This window comes from Equus caballus, chromosome 23 (genome assembly GCF_041296265.1).
Source record: "Equus caballus isolate H_3958 breed thoroughbred chromosome 23, TB-T2T, whole genome shotgun sequence".
Taxonomy (NCBI): Eukaryota; Metazoa; Chordata; class Mammalia; order Perissodactyla; family Equidae; genus Equus; species Equus caballus.
Window position 1 is genome coordinate 12,215,082 of NC_091706.1, and position 8,289 is coordinate 12,223,370.

The 8,289-nt window shown below is 42.6% G+C and overlaps 1 long non-coding RNA gene across 1 annotated transcript; it reads right to left on the reverse strand.

Annotated features, from left to right (window-relative positions):
* Window positions 1-6,104: 6,104 nt before the first annotated feature.
* LOC138920489 (uncharacterized) lies at window positions 6,105-7,668 on the reverse strand. The gene is made up of 2 exons (XR_011431725.1): window positions 7,543-7,668; window positions 6,105-7,422 (listed from the first exon to the last, which is right to left on the reverse strand). It is a non-coding gene; the product is annotated as an uncharacterized lncRNA (long non-coding RNA).
* Window positions 7,669-8,289: the final 621 nt, after the last annotated feature.

The window sequence follows — 8,289 nt, forward strand, 5'->3', positions numbered from 1 at the left end:
AAAGGGTTTCTGAGGGTGGGGGAGGGGACAGCATGAAGAGGTGTGCCCACCGCCCTTCCCCCACCCACCAGCCCAACACATCTCTCCACCCCTCCTGGGCCTTCTAGGTCCCTCTGCGCTACCTGTCATCCTATTTTCCAACTCCACCCTTTCATCGTATCATACGTTTACCTTAATGAAATTTTCTGCTTGTTCCATCTGTAACCCAGATATTACCTGGGTCCCCCTTTAATCTTTGGAGAACTAGACTTGGGTCTCACCATTCTACTGCCTTGAAAGTCTGAAATGCTGCCTGGAAGTTTTGCTTTTACTCAGACTTTTACACTCAGGATCATATAAGTCCTCAAGTCCATCTTCCCTATAGAATGTTTTTGCCTTACGCAAACTCAGATATAGAACTTAAAAGTTCTTGTACACTGCTAAAAAACACAATTCAACTTAGTAAATGTGAAGATCTAATTGGCTTTATTAAATGATTCATGAATCAGGCAGCGTCTCACATGGCAAGCAGAGAGAAACTCTGTGGGGTCACACAACATGGAAGTTTTTTATAGTAATGAGGTGGGGATAAGGACAGGAAGTCATCAGCAAGGAAAAAGTGAAAGTTCAGGTAATGCTGGCTTCTCATCGGCTGAGCTGTGGTGTGTTTCCATTGGCTGGTCCTGTTGCTAAGCAAGAAGGAAGACTTGCTCCTGCTGGAGCAGTGAAGTAGTTGCACTTCCTGTTTGGGAGCAAGGTATGTCTCTTCCTGCTGGGGTCAGTAACTGACGTCTTCCTGCTTGGGATAATTGATGAGGAGTGGTAGGGTGTGAAGGCTCCCTCTACAGGCCTTCCTGACTTCAATTTTAGTTGAGGTTTCTTTTATTAATTTTAACAACACTTACTTAGTTCTGTGAATGTTGAATAGCAAATTTCAGTTTTTTGTTTCAGTCAGCCTATACCATCTTCAATCAGAGGGGCTGACTCAAATAATTAAAATGAATAATTCATTATTTGACATTCACAAAACTAAAATCAGTACCATACTTGTAATTAAGATGTTTTCAATAAACTCCTTGCAAGCTGCGTTCAGTACAGTGTTCTTTCAGTGAATGAGATATACCCTATCTGTAGTGCATGCAGTAGAGTCTTTAAGTAACCTGTAATAAAGATGTTCCTAAGAAACTACTTAAGAGCTGCATTCAGCATGGTGTTCTTTCAGTGAAGGAAAAGGACGCCTTTTCTGTAATGCATGTAGTGAAGTGTTTGAGAGACTTTCAGTACAGTCATTTCTAACAATCTACTTGAAAGCTGTGTTCAGCTCAGTGTTTTTTCAATAAATGGAAGTTATACACAGTGGATGATGTATGTTGTGAAATGTTTATCTACTTGTAATAAAGATGTTTCCATTAGGCTACTTGCAAGCCTCATTCAGCACAATGTTCTGTCAGTGAATACTAGTGATAATCTGTAATGCATGTAGTGATGTGTTTAAGTAGTATTAAAGATGTTTCTAGAGCCAGCCCTGATGGCCTAATGGTTAAAGATTGGTGCTCTCACTGCTTCAGTGGCCCAGGTTCGTTTCCCAGTCACAGAACCACACCACCCATCTGTCAGTTGCCATGCTGTGGCGGTGGCTCACATAGAAGAACTATAAGGACTTACAACTATGATATACAACCATGCACTGGGGCTTTGAGAGGGAAAAAAAAAAGAGGAAGATTGGCAACAGATGTTATTTTAGGGCAAATCTTTCCCTGCAAAAAAAAAAGATGTTTCTAACTATTTGCAAGCTGCTTCCAGCATGTGTTCTTTCAGTGAATAAAAGTAATACCCATTATGTAAAGAATGTAGAGAAGTGTCTAAGAGACTTGTAATAAAGATGTTTCTAACAAGTACTTTAAAGCTGCACTAGCGCAATGTTCTTTTGCTGAATGAAAGTGATACTGATCCTGTAATGCATGATGCGAAGTATTTTAAATACTTTCAATAAAGACATTTGAATAAGCTACTTGCAAGCTGTGTTCAGCAGTGTTCTTTCCATGAATGGAATTGTACCCATTTCGTAAGGCATGTAGTGAGTCGTTCAAGAAATTTGTAATAAAGATGTTTCTAACAAGCTACTTGCAAGCCGCATTCAGTACAGAGTTCGTTCAGTGCATGGATGCGATACACATTCTGTAATGCCTTAGAGAAGTGTTTACAATACAGGTGTGTGTCACTTAACAATGAGTATAAGTTCTGAGAGATGAGTCATTAGGCGATTTTGTCATTGTGTGAAGATAATAGAGTGTACCTACACAAATCTGGACAGTATAGCCTACTACACACCTGGGCCACATGATACTAATCTTATGGGACCACCATCGTATATGTGGTCCATCATTGACTGAAACGTTGCTATGGGGCACATGACCGTAAAAAGTAAATGTAAATAATTAAATCTTCAAATGATCTTAGGGTAAGTGAGTAGCACTTATTTTTTTGAAGTTAGCGAAGGTTAAGCTGCATAAAGACCATCAGGACTTGCTGCACACACATACACACACATGCATCCTTTCACAAGCCAATGCAGTATTTTGAATTCCAGGAATAAAGTATTTTCCACTTTTTTCAATCTTTCATTTTTTATTTTGACTCTACTTTTTCTTACTCTACCTAATATAAAGACAGTCCTTGCCCTCTCCATCAGTTTCCTGACAGGTGTACACATCCCTGTCGTAGTCAGTGCAGGCTGCTGTGACAGAAATACCACAGGCTGGGCGGCTTAAACCACAAACACTGATTTCTCACAGTTCTGCAGGCTGGGAAGTCCAAGATCAAGGCACCAGCAGATTCAGTGTCTGGTCAGGCTCACTTCCTGGTTCACAGACAGTTGCCTTCTCCCTGCAACCTCACGTGGTGGAAAAAGAGGGTGAGGGAGCTCTGTGAGGTCTCTTGTATGAGGACACTAATCCTCTTCATGAGGGCTCCACCCTCATCACGGAACCACCTCCCAAAGGCCCCATCTCCTAATGCCATCACATTGGGATTTGGTTCCAACATATGAACTGGGGGGACACAAACATTCAGTCCATATACTGCCCAAAGGCCGGGATAGGTTACATTATGCTAAGTTGTTGATCCCTCAGCCCTCAGGTGGCAGGTGGGACCCAGGAGTGTCAAAGCCCAGGGCAGAATCTTGTCTTGTGCAGCCTCATCCAAGTGCCCTTGTGGGCCCTGTAAATATGATCTCTTCCTAAGAGCGCCTTGCCACGAAAAAGGCTGAGAAGCTCTGCTCTATATGATCACCCCACGTATGTTCAAAAATCAACCACCTGTCACGCTTTCTTCAGGCTCCTCCTGTCAGGTTTAAATAATCCCAGTACTTCCCTCCCCTCCTCCTACATCTTCTTTTCCAAACTCCTTATCTTCATGACAGCTGTCCTCTGACGGGTCTCCTAATTTCTCACGTCTTTCTTAAGCTGTGATGCCCTTGCTCTGACACCCACAGCCCAGCACTGTCACCTGATCTCTGTGAAAGGGTGAGACAGCCTTCACTCTGGTGGGGTCTCCTTTCAATTACACAGGAACAGGTACCCTTCCTGGAGGACAAAACCTGCTGGGAGGTGCCACTTCCTCCTTGCCTTGATAGGCAGCCTGAGCCAAGTTTCATTTAATAAATATTTACTGCTGGAAACCAGGAGACACAAGTACCTGTAAGTCATGTCTCTGTCCTTGAACCATGAGCTGCGGTTTTAGGGAAAAACCCTGCACAGGTCAAGAGTGACACCACTGTACAGGAGAGGCCCCGGCACATCTGGGAACTGCCAAGCGATCTCAGGAAGAGATCAGAGAAGGGACAGACACTGTGAGTGACAACTGCTCCAACACACCGGGCTCCTCAGGAGGGCGTCCCTGCAGCTCTCCCCTCTCCAGTTTCTGATACAAATCAACAAAGATGGTCAAAGAGCAGCTTGCCTCCTTTAAAAGGGCACGTGTTGGATAAATATCCTTAACATACACTGAGTGCCTTCAGTTAACACCTACCAGAAGTTTCAATAAAAAGGCTTTTCCCCAAATGCTGGTACGATTCCTTTTCAGAACAAGGAACAAGATTCTAAAGGTACAATATTTGGGGTTTTTTTTCTTTTTGTACCACCAAAAAGAAACCCCATCGATGTTTAGTGGGAGAGGTCCATAGCTCCTGCTCCCCCCACACTAACATCAACTGTGAATAAGAAACTTACGTGTCTAATTTATAAAGCACTTTACTTGCCGTTATCTCAGTGGATTTTCACAACCACGCTGGGACGCAAGCAGGACAGGTATTATTGTGCCCCTTTTATCAATGAGTAAAACTGAAGCTCAGAGAGGGTGAGTGACTTCCCCAGATTGTTCAGCAAGTGAGTAGCAGAACCCTGACTACTGAATCCCCTACATCTTCAACGCTTCTATTTTAAACAATGTCAATAAGAGACTTCTTAAAATAAAAAGTGTGCCCGAGTCCTAAAATTAAAGCACTTGTGTGGCTAAGAATATTCACTTTGTCCATTAAATGCTGGCAAATGTGGGAAGTAAAGAAAAGCTATTTTTGTTATTCTGTCACCTCTCAGGTATCTTTTCCTTTTCCACCTCAGCACCAGCGTCTTTATAGGTTTTCTCTATTGCCCTCTTAAAACCTGCTTTCAAGAACTATATTACACATGACTATCAGTAAAGTGTAAACGGACAATAACAGTTCAAACCTCCCTCTTCCAGGAATACAGCTCACACACTTTACATCTCTCTCCCCTCAAGCCCTGGAACAAATCTCTCACCAGAGCATTTCAGGCAGCCATGCAGAGGTGGCAGAGATGGCTTTTGGTAGCGTGAGATCTTCTCCCCACAGCCCCATAACATCTTCCCAGTGGACTGACGTCACCACAGAAGTCTGGTCCTGGATTTCAGACGGCACTTGCTTATGTCTCCCAGGAGGAGTGTTTTCCACAGGCTCTACTAGAATAACATGCTGCCATTGGAGGAGACTCAAGAGGGCTAAGTCGTTAGTTTGGGATTCTCATACATTCTCAATTTTCTAGGGACAGTCCTCTCACATCCTGACCACTGTCCCTGGCATGAGCCACATGGAGGCAGCTGTTTTCAGGATACCAAAAAGCATGAAGAACAGATTCTGGAGCGAAATCCTTTAAAGCTGCATTTAAAAGAGTAGCTGTACGATGTCCTTCATTCATCCACACAACAAACTTTTGTCAAACTCTAGTCTGTAGTGTTTCTAGAAGAAACATCAACACAATAAGGCAGTGCCTCTGCCCTTGAGCAGGTCATGGTTCAGTAAGTGAGACCTGTAAACAACTATGATAAAGTGACGCGAACTGTAAAAGAAGTAGGAATGAGAACACAGTGAAAACACAGATATTCTCCTGCCAGGAGGCAGAGGAGAGAGGGGTCAGGGAAAGCTTCAGAGCTGGTGCCAAGTGAGATGGGCCTCATGACATCTCCTTCCCCTCCTCCTCTTCTTACTCTGCCTCCTCCTCCTCCTCCTCTTCTTTTTCATCTTCTTCTTCTTACTTTATTTTTTTAGAGCAGTTTCAGGTTCACAGCAAAATTGAGCAGAAAATACAGAGTTCCCATATGCCCCTTTCCCCTGCAACACACACACAGCGTCCCCCACTATCAACATCCGGCACCAGAGTGGACATTTGTTACAATCAATGAACCTACACTGACACATTATTATCACTCGATAATCCATTAGGCTTCACTCTTGGTGGTGTACATTCTATGGGTTTGGACAAACGTACAATGACAGGTATCCACCACTGCGGGTATTTTCACTGCCCTAAAAGTCCTCTGTGTTCTTCCTCCCCACTGCCCCCTGATGTCTTTGCTGTCTCCATAATTTTGCCTTTTCCAGAATGTCATGTGGTTGGGAATCGTACAGTACACAGTCTTTTCAAACTGACTTCTTTCACTTAGTAATATGAATTTAAGGTTCCTCCATGTCTTTTCATGCCTCAATAATTCATTTCTCTTTAGCACTGAATAATGTTCAGTTGTCTGGATCCACCACAGTTGATTTATCCTGTCACCTTGGGTATCTTGGTTTCTTCCCAGTTTTGGCAATTATGAATAAAACTCCTATGAAATTTTTTTAAAAATCACTTTATTGAGGCCTAATTTACATACCATACAATTCACCCATTAAAAGTGTACAATTCAACAGCTTTTAGTATATTCACAAGGCTGTGCATCCATCACCACAATCAATTTTAGAACATTTTTTCACTGTAAAAAGAAACTCTATTCCCCTTAGCCTTCACCCTTTATCTTCTCATTCCCCCCAGCCCTAGGTTAGCACTAATCTACCTTCTCTATAGATTTGTCAGTTCCAGACATTTTATATAAATGGAATCATACAATATGTGGCCTTTTGTATCTGGCTTCTTTCACTTAGCATAATGCTTTCAAGGTTTGTTCATGTTGTAACATGTATCATTACTTCATTTCTTTTTATGGTAAATAGCACTCCACTGTATGGATAGACCGCATTTTGTTTATACATTGATCTGTTGATGGACATTTGGGTTGTTTCCACTTTTTGGCTATTATTAATGAAGTTGCTATGAACATTTGTGTACATGTTTTGGTGTGGATGTATGTTTTCATTTCTTGCTTATCCATGTTTGCAATAAGTTAAAGTCACACTTCATATAAGCTTGTTGCTTTCTGAGATGTTGGTAGCATAACTATGTTAGACTCCCTGTGAAATGAGATCTTTGGGGTCTAAATGCAGTTTTTATCAAATGTCTGGGGGCATCAATTTGTCCTCCTGCCAACACTCTCAAAATTAGCCCTTGAATCAGCAGGAATGATGGTGATGCCTAATGCTTAACATTGGGAAATAATGCACACCTTATGTCCTCAAGGGTCCATTCTTGGAAAGTCAGAAAGGGTGTTGGAAGAGGAAGCGCAATCCAGGCAGAGGGAACGTGAGAAAACTTGTGACATATGAGAGTAGATGTCTGGTCACGCTAAAGCATAGGGTATGTGCCTGAGGGCGAGAGTGGCAAGAAATTAGGCTGAAAAAGTGTAGGAGACTCAATTGTGAAAGACTTTGAGTGACAGTTTAGGAAGTTTGAACCTATGCTGACGGCAGTGGGAAGCTAGGTTTCCATAACCAGAAGACTGGCATACCCAGATCTGTGTTTTGGAAAGATGACTGGCAAAAGAGAAGCTGGCTGAGAGTTCATGGGAAATATGCAAATTAATCACTGTATCACATAGGACTCTTTCTTTCACAGACAATGGAAAATCAGATGAATTGTGGCTTAAGCAAAAAATTTTAATTTATTGGCTTATATTTCCGTACAATACAGGAGTAGATTCAGCCTCTGACTCGTGATCCATTGGTTCTGCTTTCTCAGTGTTAATTCATTCTCAAGCCAAACTTCTCTTGTGATCCTAAGGTGGCATCCAGCCAGGAAAAACAGAGCATTATTGTCCCAGTGCCCTCAACTCAAGCCCCAACATTCACGTGAATGGGACCAGCTCAGGACATAAGAACACCCCTGAGATACTTACTGGGAACCAGAGAATACCACTGGCCTCATCTAAGTCAGTGCTGCTCATAGTGTAGTCCACGGACCAGGGCCTGCTCACACATTTCTATTATCATCTGCAACATGATAAGTATAGAAATTGAGGATGGTTACAAACTTTTGTTGCAATTCGACAGAGTGATTAAATCTAATAATAAAAAATTGAGGCTTATATTTTATGTCTTTATTTTGTGGGTCGTTTTTCCAGTGCTTCATTCGTATGGTATTTTTCACAAGTATCAGTCCACAGTGTGTGGGGATGTGGGAGAGAAAGCAAACTGGGCCTTCACCACAGACAGTTTGAGGAACTGTGGTCTAATGTCCATGCTCCACTGTGAAGCCTGCGGGCAAGTCAGCTTTCTGGAAGCACACAGGGAGACTTTGGGGAGATCCTTCCCTCTCGCCATGAGAGGGGGCGAAAACAAATGTCCACTATAATCATGGGACCTAATCTGGACAGAGGAGGGGCACTCCCAGACTCACTTTAGCGCTCCTATTTTCTCATGCTTTCTTCCGTGATGACCTCCCCTTATTCAGAGTCCCTGGTAAGAATGCACCCTGTGTAAGCTTTGGATAGGGCCATTTTAATAGACTAAACATTACACGGGCGTTCACCTACCGTCCCCATTGAAGCTTCTACTACTAGAATCAAAGCAATCGAATGGCTCTTCTAAGCCATTAAGAAAAAAACAACTTTGAACAAGACTAACACGAGGGAATTGCTAAACTG